This window comes from Prunus mume, linkage group LG6, assembly GCF_029339155.1.
Source record: "Prunus mume cultivar Tortuosa linkage group LG6, ASM2933915v1, whole genome shotgun sequence".
In the NCBI taxonomy this organism is placed as follows: domain Eukaryota; kingdom Viridiplantae; phylum Streptophyta; class Magnoliopsida; order Rosales; family Rosaceae; genus Prunus; species Prunus mume.
In genome coordinates, this window is record NC_142703.1 from 5,797,573 (window position 1) to 5,820,255 (window position 22,683).

Consider the following 22,683-nt stretch of genomic DNA (forward strand, 5'->3'; position numbering starts at 1 on the left):
TTTTATGATCGACTAAACCTCCATTGACTTTTGGAAAATTGATTGGAAGATTTGAACTTTGAAACTTGAAGTTTGGTGGAGCTCCTTGCTGAGACCAAATATGAACACCGCACTAGTGCCAAAAAGATTTTTTGTTTTTTTGTTTTTTTGGTCGAATATGAACAGTGCACTAGTGCCAAAAAGATTGTGTGAATTTCAGCATCAGATCAACTCTTCAAAGGGGCTTCAGCCCAGTTGGGCTTCTGTTAGACATGTAAGTCCTCAAGAATTCATACATATATGTTAGTGAATTGAGATTTATTCACAAGTTATGAATGAGAAAACATGGTAATGTCTTTAACGATGATGAACATGGCTAGTTACTATGAGAGTATGTCTTATATGTGTGAGATACAAGTCATGAATGCTCTGGCTATAGACATATCGATCACAACTTCTATTAAGACTTGGCAATTTAATCTCCAATAGAGATTGGTGAATCTCAACACGAGTGCATAAAAGTGTATTGATATATCAAGAGGATTGCATCATCTAAAAGGTTGTCAAATTATGATGCATAAAACTCATGAGTAATAGGCTCTGAATTTAGAAAGGAGTGTAATCTTCATAGCAAATTATGATGCTTGGTGGCTTTGATTAGTCAATTGGTGCGAGTACTTACCTTCCTTGTGGAGTTATCCCCCTTGAATGTTTTCGTCATGAAGCCTAGCTAGCCTATTCAATGATGTTGGATTGTCGAATTGATTATGAGCAATGTTCTCAAAGATAATGTAACTGAACTGGTTTGGCAATAGGAATATTCATTATTTTATTGCATTTATGAAGGAGTCTTGGTACTTTGTGGAGAAATTATAAAATACTACAGTAGTATAGTCACGTGGTACATCTTGTATATATGTTGTAATATGGGTAAAAGACATAATTTATTTCCCCCCTTTTATGGAATAGTATCAATAAGAGCAAGTGCAATTATCGAGTTAGTAAGTTTAGAGTTGTTGTAAAAAGTTTATCTTAATCATTAGAGTGCAAGTGCAATTAGAGTTCTTTGAAGTCGACTCCAGTTTAATTATTTTGGTATTAGGTCAAAAGATTTGAGATGCCTAGGGGATTCCATTTGTAACTTCTTGTTTGTCTTAATATGAAAAAAGATAAAATAAAGGGGCCAGTATTAGGACGTCCTAGAGGTCCCACCGTTAGGCTATATGCGTACTGTGATAATGTTATTTTATTTTATTTTAATGTTTGATACTAGCGATAATCTAATTTAATCTAATTTAGATTATGAAGAGGGAGATTTAAACTCAAGTGCAAAGTGAGGAGCACATCCACTCTAGCCAGTTTGACTAAGTCCATATTTACCGAGTATAGTGATCATGATTACGATAATTAAAAATATCTAAAATAATATATGTATAGATTAAAGTAAATTATATAACACATAAAATAATAATTTTGATATCCTAATTTCATTGTAGCATATTTATTCTTCATATCAAACATATATAAAAGGACCAGCTTAATTAATCCAAAAGACTAGCTTACTTAATTTAAAAAAATCAGTTTCCGAAACTGTTAAATGTAACTTTATGTAATGTTAAATCAAACACCAAAATAAATAAATTTCATAAAACATGTGAAAATTTTGAAATAAGAAAAAAAGAAGTTAAAATAATGTGATTTGGGGATTGGGTTCTATTGGGTTGGAGGCCAAGTGGGTTAAGAGAAGCATTTTGTTTTAAAAGCCCAATTCTAGATTGAAAACCCATCATTGAGTGAAACGGTGCACTTCACTGAAAGGAGGGCTTCAGCAGCACTGTCACTGCATTTTATTGAAAGGGAAGGAGGCAAGCCTGGTGCGACGTTTTCGTACAGCTCAGGGGCCTGGAGGAAAGAAGAAAACTTATAAATGTTGTAGGGATTAAAATCCGCTAAAATTTAAGCTGAAATTCCTTTAGTTTTGTACTTTAACTTTCCGACTTGATAGTGAGTGACTGACTTGAAATACCACCAACGAGGTGCATTGAAGTTTTTTAGAATAAACCTTCAATCCTCTCAAGCAATGCTATTCTGTTGATATGATTGTGTCTTACTATTCTTTGAGCAACTTTATATTATGTTTCATCCTTTATTATAGTATTTTTTTTCTGGCTGAGAAAACTTGTTAAGAATCCAGTCTTTTTGGCTAATTGCAATCAGATTGAGATTGCATGTAATCTATATGATTACAAAGAAATATCAAACAAGCACATACAAAGGTGCTAGACATACATAGTGAATTAAAAATTAGTATAGGAACAAGTCCTCAAACAATGCAGTAATCCTTAACGTTCAAAGGTGCATGTGAATTTTCTCTGACATGTTAGAAAAGTTTATCTATGTATTTATAGATGAATTTTTTTTGTTTTTGGAAGTTCTTCCGACATACATAGCAAAATTAAAAGAAAGGAAAAAACAAAGCAAATTTTGTTGTCATGTAAGGAAATGAGCCAAGTGTTTTCCATTAAAACTTGGCTACATCTGGCCACCTGCAATGTCTTGATTTTTCATTCTTCCTCTTCCTAAGTTTGTACAAACAAACAACAAAGAGCAAGAAAATTTTAGGCCGAAAGATGAAAACTCAGAGTGGTTTAAATAGGAGCAAAGAGAAAGAAAGAAAGAAAGCGAGGACAAATGGGTTCTTTAGGAGGCTTTCTGTGCTTTCTGTGCTTGTTCCTGGTCATAGTTCTCATCAAGATCCTTCACCAGCTATGGGGGGCTCCAACTCGCATACATAAGCAGATGGCTCTGCAGGGAATCCATGGCCCTTCTTACAAACTCATCCATGGAAACACCAAAGAAATCTCCCACATGATGAAGGAAGCCATGGCCAGGCCCAAAACTACATCCCACGACACACTTCCTTTAGTCCAACCTCACATTCACTCATGGACCAAGATTTATGGTAAGAAACCATCTCAATTAGCTACTTAAAAAAAACAAAAAACAAAAAATAAAAAATTTATTTATATTTAATTTTAGTTTCAAATATTGAATTAATTATTTGCAGTGGCACGGTTCTCAGGCTCAGTTGGTGATCACAGAACCTGAGTTGTGCAAAGAGATACTGAATAACAAAGATGGAGCTTATCCCAAAAAAGAGGTCCAAAATTTTGTAAAGAAGCTATTAGGAGATGGCTTGGTTTCAACAACAGAAGCTGAAAAATGGGCAAAATGAGAAAGCTGGCCACTCTTGCCTTCCATGAAGAGAGCTTAAAAGTAAGTCTTTTTTTCACAGTTAATGGTAATTTCTTGCAAAGAGTAGTATAGTAGTGAAGTAAAATCTGATGGGATGGTATTGTTTTACCTGAGTATGATTCCAGAAATGGTAGCTAGTGCCGAGACAATGCTAGGAAGGTGGAAAATTATGAAGGAAAAGAGATTGATGTGCTTCAAGAGTTTAGGTTGCTGAGTTCAGAAGTGACTTCCAGAATAGCATTTGGCAGCAGCTATATTGAAGGAAAGAACATTTTTGAGATGTTGACCAAGTTAGGCTTCATAATCTACAAAAAATTTATCACAATCAGGGTTCCTGTCATTAGGTAACTTCATTTGAACTAAATCTTGAATTGCGAAACCACACATGGATTGCCATTCAATCTCTGTTCTCTTAGTTATTGAGTATCTGATTGATTAATGTGTGGCATTTTTACTCCCCAATATAAATGGCATCCAAATGATCTTTTGGTTGGTCAATTGTGGGATCCTTTGAATTTGCTAGAATACATTCTGTACCTTACTATGTTAACAAACACAGAGTCATGCCTAAACAATTCTCTCTGTATCTTCTTTAAAAAAATGACTCATGCTGATGACTCCCCCTAAAAAAGAAGAGATACTGGTGCAAATTCCAAATTTGAATTGAACACAAATTTGCATTATAGCCAGGAGAAATATACTCAATAAAAATTTTCATTATAACCAGAAGAAGCATACTCTTTTTCATTTTCGTTGTGTAGTTGGCGCATTAGGCTTGTTACGCAGAGAACCATTCTTCTTTAATCTTCTTTTATTGTTTTCCCATAGCTGTGAGCATTAATTCTGTTCTCATGTTTAGTCTTTCATTGAAAATTGCAGTGAGTTCTTTAAAACCAGCGATGAGATAGAGTCGGAGAAACTTGAGAAAGGAATACAAGACTCTATATAGAGATTATTAAGAAAAGAGGAGAGAAGGCAATGACCAGAGGAGAAGACAGATTTGGAAGTGATTATCTTGGATTACTTGTAGAGGCTCAACATGATGGCAATGACAACCAGAGGATTTTGGCGGACGAAGTTGTTGATGATTGCAAGACGTTTTACATGTCCGGACAAGAAACTACTACTACTTTGCTTTCTTGGACTGTCTTACTTCTGGCAGTCCATACAGATTGGCAAGAGGAAGCAAGAAATGAGGTCATACAATAATTTGGCAAACAAACTCCACATCCTGATGGGATTGCCAAACTGAAAACAGTAAGAGTGTCAAGAATACAATCAATTGCTTTTGGAAGTAGCAGAAATATTTTCTCAATTAAATTTGAAATCCTGATTTGTTATCTCTTTCTTCATTTGTATGCAGATGAGTATGATCATTAATGAGTCTCTACGGTTATATCCGCTGCCTGTTTCTATTATAAGGAAGGTTGAAAGGGAAGTTAGACTGGGAAAGCTCACTCTTCCTTCTAATCTTGATTTGGTTATCTCAACTATAGCAATTCACAATGATAAATCTAGGGACAGGATGTGCATCTTTTCAAACCAGAGAGATTCTCGGAAGTGGTCGCTAAAGCAACTAACAACAACATTGGTGCATTTATACCATTTGGATTGGGACCTCGAACTTGTGTGGGCATGAACTTTGGCATTACTGAAGCAAAGATTGCTTTGTCAATGATTCTACAACGCTACTCCTTCACCCTTTCCCCGGGTTATGTTCACTTTCCCTTGCATTATCTTACAGTTCGGCCACAACATGGAGTTCAGGTAATGCTACACTCACTTTGAACTGCAAAGACATTGATGTATCGATTGCACCCATGATTCTTGAGCTCGGTATCAAGTACCCCGACATTAATGCCTTTGGATATACTGCTAGCTTACTAACAATGCAAGTGAACAACTGATTGATTGTCATGAAGTGATTTAAAATTAAATAAGAAACATCAGCACAACTGTATTAGTCCGTGGTGTACTCACTAATAGATCCTTTGCCTCTGCCTCCCATTTTGTAATCTGGATTGCTTTTTCTTTTTAGTTCTTTTTCCTTTTTAGTTGGAGGCTGCATTGCATAGCTTTGTGTAACTATATGTAGACAGATTGCAGTGCACTGATTTGATTATGGGAATTTAAAGAATCATGTACTGATTAATAGAAGCATCAGAACTTCCAGAACTGTTTGTTCTTTGAGCTTGACTTTTCCAATTACCTCCATAGGGAGAAATGGGCTTGAATATTTGAAAACTTGAATAAAGGCTAAATTGTTGGTGTCGTCCTCAAAATAGTTACCGCGTTGCACTAGTGGTCATTTCAATAAACTTCGATTGTAATGCTGCCATCTTTCCCTTCAATCCCTTCTTCCTTCCTGAGATCCTCTTTCTCTTCTATTGATGTCTCTCTCACTGTGACTTTGATTGAGTTGTTTAGGCTTTGAACAAAGTAATCATGGAGGACGGTGAATTTAACATATTATTTAAGGACGGTGAATTTTGATTGGGGAAAATTTTAAATTAGTAGCAGGTACTTGTGGTAACCAAATTAAATCAAAATCCTAGGTCAGATAATTCATTCAATTTGGAGATTATTTGACCTAATTGGGAATTAATTCACCTGATTGGGAGTTACTCAATTTAATTGGGGATTACCCAATTAAATTGAACGTTGCCTAATTAGGTTAAAAATTGATTTGGTTAATTACCACGATTCCCAATTAAATGAGGAGTCACCTAATTGAATTAGGATTTGATTTGATACCTATCACAATTAGGGATTTGATTTACCCTAATAAATCAAATCCCTAATTTATCAAATCAATTCCAAAAAGGGGAGGAATAATTCCCTTCCATCTACGGAATTATTCATTTGAAACCCTATCCTCCAAAACCATTATAAAAGCTTAGCCACACACAAGGGTTGAGGTACGTCTAAATTCCTACTGAAACTCTGCAGAAATCATTTCTCACAAACCCTAGCCACCACTTTCTTTCTCTCCCTTACACAAGGCTCCGGCCACCACACACGGCTCCGGCCACCCGGTTTTCCTTGAAATACCTTACCTAACTTAGGTATCGGAGGGCCTTTGGCCAACACCCCCCGGGTGTGGTCCTTTTATTCCGATCTGTTTTGCAGGGAGAAAGAGAAGCGAAGAAGACGAAGGAATCTTTGACGAATATTCTCGTGGGGAAAATCATTCCCTCCAAATTGGTGCTTTCATTGAGAGCACGAGTTGTACTTAACGCGTGCTCAAGGAATCCGTTCCTCCTATTTTCCAATCCACCGAAGCCTTCCAAACAACCATGGTTGGAAGCATGAAGACGAGAGGCAAAACCGCCGCGATGGCTAAATCCGCGACGGCCCAAAGCCACTCCACCCACGGTCCCACAATCGACATGGTGGCACCACCACCTCTCACCACCGCACCGGCCACCGCCGCCAAATATGGTGGAACCTTTCATCAAGGTGGGCTTGTTACCACCGCCGACTTAGGCCCGGTCTTGGAGCAACTTCAAGCGTTCCCTCCATTGCCTCCACGCTCGACACACGCTCCCGCGCACACCTCCAATGAAACCCTAGCCCGTGTGCAATTGGGCTCCACACACTTCTCTCCTCCCGATCCACGAAGTCAAGCAAACCTTAGTCTGAGAGTTGACCAGCTAGCTCAGAGAATGGACGACCAAAGCGATCTGATGAGGCAACTCCTCCACCAAATCGGCTTGACTCAAAACCTTGGCCTTGGACAATCGGGCGAAGAGAGAAGGATGGACGAACGCACCGGCAGGCAGCTCAACGGTACCCAGCAGGTCGAGCGGAGTGGGCAGACAAGGCAAGGGACAACAACTTGATCGGCCTACCGACATGTCACAAGCATCCGTGAGCCCCACTCGGAGCAGATTAAGTTTGAGGAACAACATGCGCGAGAGGCTAGGCCCACGACTTGACGTCCACGCCCGCTTGGGCCCGCAGGGAAATGTACTTCAAAGGCTAGGCCCCAGGAGGACAACGACAACCATCGCAACGAGGATCGTGAAGAAAAACGCTCAGCCGTCCACTCGCAGAGGAGCATTCACAAGAGGCTAAGTCCCCAGGGTGGTCAACCGGATAATCCTCACAATGAGGACCACGAGGAAGGATGCTCCGCTGCTCACTCTCGAAGAGACGGTTCTCGTCGACAAGCTACGGAGAATCTCTCGCAAGCGCAGTCCACCAACATGCCGCCTAGGCAGCGCAGACGAGAAGGTCGACCATCGCACCCAGGGGAGGTCAGTGAACGTCGCCCGAATCGCGAAGGTCGCCAACGTGATCAACTAGCAATGTGTATGAAAGACGTTGAGAAGCTTATGAATGACCGACTTCGAGATCTGAAGACTGGTGAGAACCTCGACGATGCGCTACGCAAGGAGATCGACCAAGAAAACTCCATACCTTTCATCACGAAATCGAGCAGGTGCTCCCCCGAAGCGATTCTCCACGCCTTCGTTTATACACTTTAAACGGGACTCCGATCCCGAGAGCCACCTAAAACACTTCAAAAGTGTCATGATCCTCCACAAGGCCGACGATGCATTGATGTGCAAGGTATTCAGAGACCTTGCGAGGAGCAGCCAAGATTGGTTCTACACCCTGCCATCCGGTCGATCAACAGCTTCAAGGAGTTGGTTTACGTCTTCACCAAAGAGTACACCTCTTACCGAACGATCAAGAAGAACCCTGACCACTTGTACAACCTGCGCAAGAAGTCCGACGAATCCCTTCGAGATTACATCAAGAGATTCAAAGCAGAAAAGGCCAACATTGTAGGATGCAACGTCCGAATCGCGTCATCTGCTTTCAAGAAAGGCCTTCTCCAACACGACTTGTACCGCGAGCTGACTATCACTCCCAGCCACTCTAGCATAGGTTTACGCAACGCGGAACGCTACGCGCTCGGGATGACGATCGAATCGCCGTAAAAAGTCTACTAGCAGAAGATCAACCGACTAAGCGGGCAGTCAAAGAAGCGATGGATTTAGCAACAAGAACAAGGATAATTGCAGGTCACATCCACAAGGAGACGTTGCAGCAGGAGAGAACTACACCAAGTTCAGCATCCCCATACATCAAATCTTAGCCCAAGTGAAAAACAAACCTTGGGTAAAAAGACCGCCACCCTTGAAAGGAGATCCGACAAGAGGGATACTAGCAAATACTGTGCCTTCCATGGGATACACGGGCACACTACCAACAACTGCCTCGCTTGGAAAGTACACTTTGAAGAACTCGTGAGAGAAGGTCACTGCACGGAGTTCATCGCGAAGCAGGCCATCCAGCGAATTGAAGATCGAGACACCGCCAAGGAACCACCCCAGAAGGTCATAAGGATTAACACAATCCTAGCCGACGCCAAGGAGTCGGGTGACACAAGGAAAAGAAGAGGAAGATCAAACAGGCCACTATGATCTTCCAAGTCTCGACTGCCTTCTACCAGCAGAAGACGATCCTATAATCGGCTTCCAAAAGAGAGATCTGATTGGCCTCGACATGCCACATAATGATGCCCTTGTCATCAGCATTCAAATCACATAGGCCATGGTCGATCAATCCATGCAGACGAGGCAGCGCAGCCAATATCCTAATGGCCGCCATCCAAAGAGATGGGCTTACGGCAAAATCAACAAATCAGCCAGATTGTCGAATCGACTTTAATGGTGCAACAAAGGTTACCGTGGGCACGATGGACCTCGACGTCTATTCTTCACCTGTAGTCTGCTTGCAAACATTCATGGTCATTGATGAGGTCTCACCCTACAACGGCATTCTGGGCAGGCAATGGATTGGCAAGATCAACGCCATCACCTTTTCCACACATCAGAAAATTCGGTTACCCAACCCTGGGGTGGTGTCGGCCAAATTAATATCCGCGTCGCAATGGCGAAATGCTCAAGGGCTAAAGAAAAGCAAACAAGCGCAATTCCTCCCGTGAGCCAGGCGATCCGAGGGAAGTTGAACAACCGAATCTTGCTATCTTATAGTAATCAAAGGCCAGACAAGCCGAGGAAATCCGTCCCGCAGGTCTTTCAAGAAGGATGGAAACCCGAGGAAGACGCCGAGTTAATACCTTGGATCCTAATCACCGAAAAAAGCGCGGATTGGCTCGTGCCTAAGCCCAGACTAGAAGATGGAGCTTACCATCTTCCTCCGTAATAACAAAGATATGTTCGCATGGTCGCCGCAGACATGCCTCGCATCGACCAAAATTATCTCGCCACCGACTCCATGTCAACCCTACCGCAATCCAGTGACGCAAAAGAGACGCAACTTCACACCCGAGCGAGTCGCTATCATCGAAGCCGAGATTGACAAACTTCTAGCTACCGGCTTTATTGAAAGAGGTCTCCTACTCAGAGTGGCTTGCCAACGTGGTTCTAGTAGCAAAACAAGAGAAGGGCAAGTGGAGAGTCTGCGTCGATTACACTGATCTCAACAAATCATGCCCAAAAGACAACTTCCTATTGCCGAGAATCGACCAACTCGTAGATTCCACTTCTGGCAATCACCGCTCAGCTTCATGGACGCTTACTCCGGCTATAACCAAATCTTGATGCACACGGATGATAAGGCGAAAACTTCTTTCATCATCGAGAGAGGGACCTACTGCTACAAGGTCATGCCCTTTGGGTTGAAGAACGCCAGAGCAACATACCAAAGGCTGGTGAATAAAATCTTCAAGGAGTAATCGGCAAAACTATGGAGGTATACGTGGACGACATGCTAGTCAAGGCCCCAAAACGTGAAGATCACCTCAAAAACCTCGCCGAGGCATTCAGCCTGCTCCGCCAATATTGCATGAAGTTGAACCAAAGTAAATGCACGTTTGGTGTATCCTCCGGTCGATTCTTGGGGTACTTAGTCACACAACGAGGAATCGAGGCACACCCACGTCAAATCAAAGCCATTCTCGAGATGAAGTCGCCTTCCACAGTGAAGGAAATACAAAGTCTGACGGGCAGAGCAGCGGCCCTCAACCGATTCCTCTCGAGATCAACCGACAAGTGCAAACCATTCTTCAAAGCTTTGAAGAAACGGACAAAGAGACAAATGGGATGAGGAGTTCGAAGTAGCTTTCCAGAGTTTGAAGACTTATCTCACTTCACCACCTCTGCTCTCAAAACCACCCTGGTGAGGACTTGTTCGTGTACTTGGCAGTTGTCCAACTCACCTACCACTCTCATTCGAGAAGAGTCAGCCCAACATCCCAACATCCGGTATTCTACACGCCAAAAGCTCTCCTCGATGCAGAGACTCACCCAAAATTGGAGAAACTTATTTTGGCTCTTGTAGTTTCCTCGAGAAAGCTACGACCCTACTACCAAGCTCATCGAGTCATCATCATGACTGACTTTCCTTTGAGATCAATCCTTCACAGCCCTGACGCTTCTCAGCGACTCATGAAGTGGGCTATAGAGCTAAGCCAATATGACCTCATCTACCGGCCAAAAGCTGCAATAAAAGCCCAGGCTTTAGCAGACTTTGTGGTAGAGTTCACCCCATCAGCCGAAGAAGAGAAATTGGTCAACAAAAATAAGGAAAGTTCAAGAGCAGATGGGACCTCCGCTGGACCTAGCCAACTTAGAGACACGTGGCAGTTGCGGTAGACGGAGCGTCAAACCAAAAAGGAGCTGGAGCTGGTGTCGTCATCATCACCCCGGATGGAATCTTGTTGGAGTAAGCTATCACGCTTGCTTCCGGCCCTCAACAACGAGGCGAATACGAGGCACCGCCGGCCTACGCTATGCGAAAGAATTCGCAATTAAGAAGCTAGCCATCTACTCGATTCCTCACTGATCGCGAATCAAGCCTCGGTGAATACATGGCGAAGCACCCAAGGATGATCTTGTACCTTGACAAAGTCCAGGAGCTGCTGAAGGCATTTCCTACCTTCACCATCCAACAGGTACCCCGGGCAGAGAACGCACATGCAGATGCACTAGCCAGTTTAGGGTCAGCATTGGATACCCAGTTCAGACGCTCCATCCTCGGTTGAACACCTTGACTGGCCAAGCATTGAAGAAGTAGAGCTAGTCGACACCATGCAAATTGACGAGGACCCCAGCTGGCAAGACCCCATCATTGACTACTTAGGAATGGAAACCTACCCGCAGACAAGTCCGAGGCTAGGAAGGTCCAGCAGAAGGCCGTGAGATACTACATGCACGACAACAAGCTCATTCGCAGATCCTACTCCGGCCCTCACCTTACCTGCATAAAATACCCTCAAACACTTGAGGTCCTCTGCAAAATTCACGACGGCGAGTGTGGCAACCACTGGGGGCAGGTCACTTGCCCGAAGGCTCTAAATATCGGCTACTTCTGGCTTACCATGCGCCACGACTCCGCTGAATATGTCAAAAGTGTGATTGTTGCCAGCGATACAAGCCGATCCCTAATTTGCCTGCCAAAGTTTACCATCCGCAAAACAGTCCATGGCTATTCATGTAATGGGCCATCGACTTAGTGGGTCCCTTGCCACCGGCGCCCGCCAAGAAAGAAATGATGATCGTCTGCCACCGACTACTTCACTAAATGGATCGAGGCCGAAGCTCTATCCTCTACTAAAGAAGCCGATGTGGAGCGATTCATCTGGAGAAACATCATTTGCCGATTTGGCTGCCCACAATCGTTGGTCACTGACAATGGCTCACAGTTCATTGGCAAGCATATCACCACATTCTTTGCGAAATACAAGATCAAACAACACATGTCCACTATGAGGTATCCACAAGGAAATGGGCAGGCCGAGGCATTTAACAAAGTCATATTGGACTGCTTGAAAAAGAGGCTAGAAGGCGCTAAAGGAAAATGGGTGGATGAACTCCTTGGAGTACTATGGGCTTATCGCACCACCAAGCAAAGGTCAACTGGTGAAACCCCATTCTTCCTCGCCTATGGGACGAAAGCAATCATCCATCCTCACATCACAGTCCCCTCTATAAACCTCGAGGTGGCAGTGTTGACCAGAACTCCAAGCAAATGAGGCTCAAACTTGACCTACTTGAGGGCGAACGTGAGAAGACCATTATCCGAGTCACCTCCTACCAGCAGCAGTTGAAGTCTTACTACGACAAAAGAGCTAAGGTCAGACAGTTTCAACCAGGTGACCTCGTGCTAAGAAAGGCTTTCATCACCGCACCAAGACAAGGGTCGAAAAAGATGAATCCCAACTGGGAAGGCCCTTATGTGATCAGCCGGTCCGGGGGCAGAGGAAGCTACACATTGGACACCATGGATGGGAAGCAAATACCACGACAATGGAATGTTCACCATCTCTGAAAGTATTATCCATAATGCTTCCTCATGACTACTAGAAGTTTCAAGGACTGTAATCTTATGAATATCAATATAGTTCGATTTCTCATTCCAAAATGTCTTATCTGCCTACAAAACACAAACAGTTGCCTATAAGCGGTGTCCTAAGGAGACGCAGGACGATGACCAAAGCGTCCTTGGAGACGCAGAAAAAGCGTCTAAGGGAGGCAGTGCGCCAAATTTCTTAAAAGGAGGTCTCCATGCCTTTTGGGGGAAGTATCCAGGTTCCTATCCGTTTCCTAAGGGAGGTAGGATAGACACGTGATTGCCCATAGCGGCGTCCTAAAGGAGACGGGGCGGCGACCAAAGTGTCATTCGAGACGCCTTGGCCCATAAAAAGCGTCTAAGGGAGGCGCATGGTGCGCCAGAATTTCATAAAAGGAGGTCTCCATGCCTTCATGGGAATATCGAGTTCCTATTCGTTTCCTAAGGAGGTGGATAGACATCAGTTGCCCATAATCGGCGTCCTTGGGAGACGCAGGCGGCGACCAAGGCATCCTAAGGGATGTGCTGAGACGCCGAGCCTCTTAAGGGGGCCACGGCTCGCCAACTTCCTAAGGGATGTGCAGGACACGCCGGAGCCTCTTAAGGGGGGCCCTGGCACTCGCCAACTTCCTAAGGGAAACCATCCTAAGGGATGTGCGGGACACCGGAGTCCCTCAAGGGGACCCGGCACTCGCCAACTTCTAAGGGAAAAACAATATACGAGATGTGCAGAATACGCTCGGAATCCCCCATAGGGAACCATATCACTCATAAATCTCCAAAGAAGAAGTGCAATTAAGATAAAAGCTGATTACTTAATAGTTCACAAGTCGTTATGCAAATCGAAAGTTGAGAGTAACAACTGAAATTTCCATAACAAGATGACCAACCGGCCAAGTTTAACAAAAAGAATATGGTCAAAAAAGAACAATTGTTCTAAACAAGAAAACAAACTACAAAAGCTGAAAGGAAACAAAGAAGTCTTCATATACTCCGAGGCGCCAGCAGGAGACCTATGAGTTGCAGCCTCTTCGGCATCCACGATCACCTATGCCTTCAGGCCTCATCTGCCTGCTCCGTAACATCTGCCATCATCTCATCTGCTTGTGTCCTCCTCCCTCCATCCTTTCCAACTATCGCTCTTTGGTTCCTCCTTACTTGCAGGGTGAATCAGGGCAGAGTGTCTCGATGTCTACATCGTCAATCGCATACAAGGGAGTAGTCTCATCCGCACAGTGCACGGTAGCCCAACTTGTACGCATCTATGATGGCTTCAGACTTGGATTTTTCTACGGACTTGTGGTATGCATGAAATCTAGCCAGAGCTTGTCATAGCTAAGGGAGATGTCACATTCTTACGCTCTAGACTAAGAAGGTATCTTTGCTTAACCAAATCGTGGCAAGAGAGTTGAGCTCGAATCCTTCTCGGTAAGGGAGCTTTTCACTCAGATATCATTGTCCTCGATCATGCGTCTTCTTCTCATAAAGGGCCTGCTCGGTGGCAAGATGGTGGCCAATTCAGCATTCTTCTTCTCCATCGCTAAGCCGTGAAAGGGAAGAGGGCAATAGCAGATGAGTTTGAGCGATCTGCAGCAAAACCAATACTTTTGGATCGGATGGAATGACGCTTCCCTTTGTTTTCAAGGAAAGGCTCGAGAAAGTGCCAAGATCGCCGACCTGACGGATGTGATCAACGGCTCGGCACATGAAGACGAGTTTGATAGGAAGTTTGTCTTGAGCAGATCGGACACGCATGCATCCCCTGCAGGGCTAGACTTGTCCACCTTGGGACCAACCGCCGTCGCTGAAGAAGAACCCTTAGCCCGAGCAGATGACTCTCTCATCTTCTTAGCCTTCGCCAACTTCATCTCCAAAGGAGTCAATGATACTGAATCAACTCCACGCTTGACTGCCCACGGTTCCAATGGATCATAAGCGAACCTCCGCCGATCTCCATCTTTCGACCGATCTGACGACTCGAACCGAGAAGAAATGTCTACATCTCTTTGAGGCTCAGCGAGAAGTAGGCCGGCACGAGTGTCTCACGGCAGCATCATGTTTTTCAAACTTGTCGTGAGGCTCGGGCAGAACATCTCGAGCACCGCGCATACCACCAACCTTCATGCTATCTCCACCAACGAGATGCTTGACCACAGTAGATGATGACGGAGCGACCCCACTTGAGTCTTCTCGTGAAGGAGCCTTGGCTTATTCCTCGATGGAGACCCATTCTTGGCGTCGAAGAAGTAGCTTCACCTGCTGGAAGATTTGGTAGCGACCTTTCTCTTTGGTGGAGATTTAGTAGAACACTCTTCCTCACGTAGACAGATCGTTAGAGTCGGGACCATCCTGCCTTCCACCTTTCGACATCCTCTGCGGGGGCACCACCATCTACCTCTTGGTACTCAAGCTTAACAACCAACGCCACTCGCGAAACTTTTGAGGGATGTTCAAAGCACGACGAACCTTAGCCATGTCTGGTCCAAGCTCCAATTGCTTGCTGATGTCATTCACTATAAGCAGAAGACAGAAGTTAGTCAACCACACTTTAAGAAATTCAAATAAAAAGGAACATATCAAAAGACATACCATGGCAATAGATGATGGGAACAAGTGGGCCGTCATCAACGTCGCCCTCCCACCGTCCGCTAACTTCCAACACGTCGTCATGCCAAGCGTGATCTCCCTGACTAAGACCGTCGAACAGCTTGGTCTTGTAGGTGCGAACTTGGGCATACTGCTCAAAGTGCCTCACCTCGAAAAAATAAAAGAACTCACTCACTTTATCGCTCCAACGTGAAGAAACGGCTCAGATTCTCGAAGCACATGATTGCCCGGTAAACATTGGGAGTACACCGGCTCGGAGCACACTCCATGGCGCAGAACACCTCCTTGAAGAGCTTCGACAGCGGGAATTTGAAGCCCAAGGAAAAGTGAAAAGGACGGAAGGTAATGACCCTAGCGTCGGGATCATTCACATCTACCAAAGGCTTGTTATCACCCAAGACTTCAGTAGCTTGACCCGCACGTCATCTGGAATGGCAGACGTGAAGGCAGCCCGCCACTTCTAGAAGAGCGTCGGTCGATCACGCGGTGCAAGTTGGCCACAATTTCTTGCTAGGCACTAGGGAGCCTCCCACAAGTATAAAGGTGCCTGAGAGTTTGGAGCCTTGCTATCGTCCCAGAAAGACATGGCTGGTCAACGAGTAGCTGCAAAAAAAGAAAGAATTCTACAAGTTAGAATACCGGAAAAATTCGCAAGTTGAAAAAAAAAAAAAAGCAATAGCAGCGGCAACAACAGGGAAAAAAAAGAAAATAAAATCCTAGAGCAGCTTGGACTAGGCCAAGCTTGAGCAAATGGGGCGATCTAATCGCCACTTCCTCAAAGCTTTGTCGACGCAACCCACCACCAAGACCCATGCGGAGGCCCGCTGGCGCCTGGCCGATCGCTCAAGCGGTGAGTGCGGCCCAAGTCTCGCTCAAGGCCCAACTCCAGCGCGCGCCGCGACCTTGCACTCCGATGTGGCCCAGTATTCCATGAGAAGGCCCAGCCGCCCGGCTCAGCGCAAGGCCCAGGCGCTTTCCCATCACGGCTCGAGCCCTCCGCATGTCGGGCTTGGCGCTTCGAGCCTCTACCGAGCCTAGCACATGCAAGGCCCGATCCTGCTAGCCCTCGAGCTCCGGCGGTGCACGCGAGCCATAGATTGCCTCCCACTGAGTTGTGCACCCTTCAAAGCCTCCAATCATACCCCAAGCCGATCGCACAAGCGTGGACCAAGCTGCCAAAAGTCAAAGACACAAGAAATTTTTTTTCTTCCAAGCTAATTACCTTGGATGTGCAGCAAGGACAAAGACTCAAGCAGGTTGGGAAAACTCTCTAAGGTTTTCTCTCTCGCACTAATAAAGTCGAAGGGATGGATTTTGATGTGAAGGATAAATTGGAGGAGCCTCACCTTTATAAGGATCAAAATTCCTTGACCTACAAGGAATCGCAAACTCTTTCCAATTTGGAAGTTCATAAAATTGGCAAGTCAAACACCTCCTCTACTCAGGAGCCCAGGTTCGAGAAGGAAGCCCAGTTGCAGCTGGACAACCCAACAGATAATTTACATCTCCTACATGCCACCACGCACCATGCAGAAGCTGGGGGGCATTTGTGGTAACCAAATTAAATCAAAACCCTAGGTCAGATAATTCATTCCATTTGGGGATTATTTGACCTAATTGGAAATTAATTCACCTGATTGGGAGTTACTCAATTTAATTGGGGTAATCCCCAATTAAATTGAACGTTGCCTAATTAGGTTAAAAATTGATTTGGTTAATTACCACGATTCCCAATTAAATGAGGAGTTACCTAATTGAATTAGGATTTGATTTGATACCTACCACAATTATGGATTTGATTTACCCTAATAAATCAAATCCCTAATTAATCAAATCAATTCCAAAAAGGGGAGGAATAATTCCTTTCCATCTACGGAATTATTCCTCTGAAACCCTAGCCTCTAAGACCATTATAAAAGCTTAGCTACACACAAGGGTTGAGGTACGTCTAAATTCCTACCGAAACTCTGCAGAAATCATTTCTCACAAACCCTAGCCACCACTTTCTTTCTCTCCCTTACACAAGGCTCCGGCCACCACACACGGCTCCGGCCACCCGGTTTTCCTTGAAATACCTTACCTAACTTAGGCATCGGAGGGCTTTTGGCCAACACCCCCCGGGTGTGGTCCTTTACTCCGATCTGTTTTGCGGAGAAAGAGAAGCGGAGAAGACGAAGGAATCTTTGATGAATATTCTCGTGGGGAAAATCATTCCCTCCAATACAAATTATATATATACTAAAGCGCAATCCAACTAAACACTGTTCCTAAGCACGGTGAAATGACGGAAATGCCCCTCATTTTACTTTGTTACATGTTCCATTTTCTCTTTGGCACGTGAATTGCCGAAAATGCCTCCACTCAACCTTTTCGCTCTTCCCTTTTACCCCTTCTCCTCCAGTCTTTGTTCCCAGCGAACGTATCGTTAACTCAGAGAAGGAGTTCATCGTTGATTTCAAACTAGCTGGTTGGGGGGCGCGATGGAAGATTTCCGTTCAATCTTGGAGATGCTTTGGCGGCCGTTGATTTTCGTTTGGGGAGTCGAGCTGCGAATCCAGCGGCCCTTCGGTTTATTGAATTGTCATTCGTTGTGATAATTTCTATCGTTTCTGCAACCTTCATCTCAGGCACCTTTCTGCGAGTTCTTGCGTCCTTTGTCTTCGGGTATGTATCTCCTCATCTTTTTAGCCTATTTTTTGGTCTTTATTTGATCAATTAACAGACATATGTTGAGAATTAGAAATTTTTGAGTTTAGCAAAGTATTGAAATTCTTTGGTTTCTCTTTTGATCTTCCTTTTTAATCGTTTTGTTGATTGATATAGTGATGGTTTTTCTGGAAATTCTTTTATATATCTTGCTTGATGAAATACCATAGTTGATATGAAATGTTCAAACCAAACCTTCGTTTTAAGTTTTTAATACCTTTTGATTATTAGCCACCTTTAGAAAAGGGGTTTTAAGTTTTTAATACCTGTTGATTATTAGCCACCTTTAGAAAAGGGGCTTTTGCGTCTGTTGCTTTGATTTCACAATCTCTCTGCAGCCAATTCTGGCTACACTATGAGGGTTTCATATTTCACTCATTGAATGCGTTGCTAATGATTTGTTCTTAGGGAAAACATTGACTACAGTTGGTTCAATTATTACTGCCATTGCTTCTGGTATATTGTAATATAAGTGAGGATGACAAGTTATAGTCAATTATTCGGTTAAGGATGCAGAATTTTGATGGCTAGAAGTATTCTTTTCAATCTATTTAATGATCATCTAAAAATTGGGGACTTGCCTTTTCAAATACCGATTGAATATTCGAGTGGGAAAAGTTAAGATGCAACAGCCTCTTTCAAAGTCTTGATGTGCCAGCCATGTGTTTATTCATACTGTGTTTGCAATTTTTGTTGGCTTGGCATTTCCCTTTTTTCTAATCATGCCTGTCAATTGATTGTTCTGATACGAAGATTAAGGGTGCAGTAAATTATTTCTTTTTATACCACTGAAGTTGGGATTTTTCAAGAAAAAGAACTATATCTTCATTTTGCAGTTTCAACCATTTTGGATTTCTAACTGTCTTTATGAAGATGTTGATTCTTTCTTATATTCATGTCACAAATCAGTGGCATGTTCCTCGAGTTTTTTTCATTATTATTTTACGTGCTTATTCTCCTTGAATATTTAAGCTCAAAATAGTTGAACTGCCATCCGAAATTTTATTAATTTAGTTGTGTGTCTTCTGGATATTGTTAGCAAAGCAAAACAAATTAATAAATTTCCTTTTCTCTCCATCTCAGTTTTCGCTTACCTAAATTGCATTTGTTTTTATGGCATCCGCATATTGTTTCACTTTAGTTTATGATTTTGAAAAGCATGAACATGATGAACATGACTTGCAAGAAACCCTGCACTTCCTTTTTTTTCTTTCTTAGGTAACGCTCTGATTTCAGTTCTGTGTTTCATGAATGTCTAATCATGTTTTCCTTTGTACTTGGATTTCACTGTGCATTTCATATTGGTTTTTGGTTGTATGGATTCAATTTAAGTTTCATGCTTTGTGATTTGTAATGTTAGAATTCTTTTGTAGTTACACTGTTAGAATCCTGAAATTTAAGTTTTTGCTTAAAGTTGGTTGGTTGGTTGTATTTTGAGGCTATGTAATTATGTGGTTGAAGTAATCAAGAAACTGATAGATAAGGAAAACAGGGACAAAAGAATCAACATATCACCTGTTGGGTTTTTTAAAGAATGATTGGTTGGTCCATTTGTTTTCTCACCTCAAAAATGGCTGGGACCGCATACTAAATCGTATACTTTATAAGCAAGCCAAAGTAAATAATATCCAGCTTCCTATGCTTATTTTTCTATTTTGAACCCCACATAAAACAGAGCCACTAATTAATCAAGGGAACTCAGAATACTCCCTTTGATTGATATAGTGATAGTTTGTTAATTTTTAATTTATTTTTAATTTTTATAATTATTGTTTTGTTGTGTTTGATTTATGTTCAAAAGAATGGCCTCCAGTAGAATCAATAATGTAGCAATGAGATGCTATGAGATGCTATGTTGAGTGCTATGTTGATATATAATCCCTGAATTGATATATAATCAACTATACATTAGAAATTGACATATAATCCCTGAGATGCTATGTTGAGTGCTATGTTGAGTGATTTTGTTTTGTTGCCAACTTAGGAATTGATATATAATCAACTTATATACATTGGGAATAAGATGCTATGTTGAGTGCACGAAATTGGATAAATATTATGTTACATTTAGCTTAGAAAATTCATTATCTTGCCACCCAAAAAGTTCTGTAAGTGGAGCATAAAATGCTTCCTCTGCCTTTTTTTTTGTGTGGCCCTTTTGAATGTTTTTCCCCTGAGGTTCTCAGTAAACATTTCACTTGATTTCTTGACTTGGTGGGCTTGATTGATTATCAGTTTTGAGTCGAATGTGCTAACTGTGTATATCGGTTTAACTAGGCTTGACATTAGTATTTATATATTGATTTGATAATTTTATGTTAGAGATATTAGAGTTGTTTGTTTGTTTATAATCTTCTTAGCTGACTCCTCTGCCATCAACCAAGCTTGAGTGCTTATTTGAGAAGAACAGTCATGTCAAGAAAATCCTTATTTACGAAAGAACTTATCAATATGGAGTATTTACGAAAGAACTTATCAATATGAATGATTTGAGTGTAACTGAGCATTTGTTTTCAGTCAATCAAAAATATGAAAACTGCTTTTGTGCCTAATGCCTTTTTTCCAAATTTGCTTTGCGATGGTCACACATTTGAACTGATGTTTTGGCTTTAGATGCATTTGATGTTTTCGCTTTAGATAGATATATGAAGAAGCGCTTCTTCTTTTTTCAGTTTTCTCATCCTTTTTCTTTCTTAACCATGTCTTCTTTTGATGTTTTGTAGGTGGTATTTTGCTGGTTCAGATCATGTTGTTAGGGTCTTGCTTTTGGTTCTGTTAAGCAAGAGGTGAGTTTCTTGGTTATAATAAATTAGCAGAAATTAATTGTTTTCCGTTTTGTCTTAGCCAATGGCATCAATTCTCCATTTGTGTTGATCATTAAGCCATATATATATATATATATATATATTTTTAATTCCTTAATAATGAATTATTGGTATACAAGTTTGATATCAAAGCATCCCCTGTAGATCACATAATATATGCATTAACGTTTTAGTAGGAACCCATGCAAATCAGCTAGATGATGCTTCGTTATTATGCATCAAAGTTATTCAAATTAAACAACACATTATTAAAAAGCATGATATTATAATCAATAATTGTATACTCTTTATTTCAAATGCCGCATCTAACTGTTTTTAAGTACACAGTGTAACATTTCCATTCCAATACAGTTAGTGAAAGAACTTTTTTTAATAAAAATAATTTTTTAAATTCATTGTGGAAATAACTTTAAACTCGGAAAACATCACCAATTTTTAGCAATGAGGATGGAATTTTTGTTAAAAAGGTGGCCATACATATCAAAATACTATCAAAGATGTAGCACATGTGGCTCTAATGCTCTAATTAGGGATCACCAGGTTGTCCAAAATCTAGAATGTCTTTGGCTCATTAAACTAATTTACAAAAACAAATTCATCCTATTGGCTTAACTAATTATATAGGGTTTTGTCGATGTTTTGTTTTATGAAATTTGTTTTTTACTGAACATTTAACATTGCTCTACATTGCCTTGCATGCATATGGATTTTGAAACAAGTTGTGATGTGTTTATTCAGTTTTCTCTTTGTGGTATCGGTTACTTTTCAACCAATTAAGATGTGTTTCTCCTCTTAAGCAATTTGAAAAAAAACCAGTTTTCACTTCACATCATCATATTTTCATGTTTTAATTTGTTCAATATTCAGATTTTTTGTTGTTCTGTGTTGATTTGATCTAATTTTGTTTTTCTGTCTTCGTATTTTAGATAGCTGTTGTAATCCTACTTTTGTGTTGCTGTTTTTGGAAGTGCTTGATAGCTTCTCTGACTACGGGTTAGTATTTCATTCATTTTTTAAAAGACTATGCATAGTGGTTGTAGCTTATTGATTATCAAATATTATGGCATTTAAAAATTCTTATTTCTGTGGTTCTGTCAATGTCACTGTGCATTTGCTTTGCTTAATTATAATTTAAGTGTAATTGATAATTTGAAAGTTTATTTATGCATGTTTTATTTCCTTTCCTGTTTTCAGTCTATTGCTTGGGTTTTTAAATTTTTGTGCATAGCCAATGCTTTTACGCTTTCACCTTGAGGTTACAGCCCCTTTTCAGATTTTAGAAAGAATTAGAGCACTGGCTTACAAACTAAACATTCCTGCTTCAACCAAACTAAAGGCTATCTTTCATGTCTATCGCCTTAAAGAGAAATTGGATGCCCGGAGATGCAAAGGCAGACAAAATATAACAGAGGCCTTAGTGCACCAAGTAACTACCAGAAAAAACACTATGAAGAACATTTATTAAACTGAGGTGGATTTCCAGAACTTGCCTTGGCGACAAGGTTACTTTAACAGAGAAACATTTTTCCGTATAGATTTTGCTCAAGCTAATTTTTTTGGTTTAATGAAAAGATTGTGCATATATAAAATGCTCAAGCTAATTTCTTCTCCGATTTTTCTGTTTTTTCTTCCTTTTTCTTCTTCTTTTTTTAAACCATGTTTTCTTTTGATATTTTGCAGGTGGTCTTTTGTTGCTTTGGATAGAGCAGTTTAGTTGGTGTTTTCAATTCATGTTAAGCAAGGGGTGAGTTTCTAGGCTGAAATTCCAATTAATTGTTTTAAGTTTTGTGAATACAAGATAGAACTTAGCTAATGACATCAATTGACAATTGGTTAGTGTTAATTTGTTGTTGTAATGATAGGTTTAGATGATTACAATATCTGAATATGTTGGTAAATCCTTTTGAGTATTTTGGCAATTGGGTACTTGAGAACTCCTAGCATGGGGAGAGAGTGAGAATGCGTAATTGATTGGAGGGAAAAA

The 22,683-nt window shown here is 41.8% G+C and overlaps 1 long non-coding RNA gene and 1 pseudogene across 2 annotated transcripts; both read left to right on the top strand.

Annotated features, from left to right (window-relative positions):
- Window positions 1-2,528: 2,528 nt before the first annotated feature.
- On the top strand, window positions 2,529-5,742 carry LOC148915930 (cytochrome P450 CYP749A22-like; annotated as a pseudogene). Its single transcript, XR_016127913.1, has 6 exons — window positions 2,529-2,949; window positions 3,035-3,255; window positions 3,299-3,300; window positions 3,349-3,578; window positions 4,114-4,491; window positions 4,598-5,742. The product of XR_016127913.1 is annotated as a cytochrome P450 CYP749A22-like (transcript).
- Window positions 5,743-17,552: 11,810 nt separating this feature from the next.
- LOC148915931 (uncharacterized) lies at window positions 17,553-22,683 on the top strand. The gene is made up of 4 exons (XR_016128085.1): window positions 17,553-17,832; window positions 20,598-20,660; window positions 21,626-21,692; window positions 22,380-22,683. It is a non-coding gene; the product is annotated as an uncharacterized LOC148915931 (long non-coding RNA).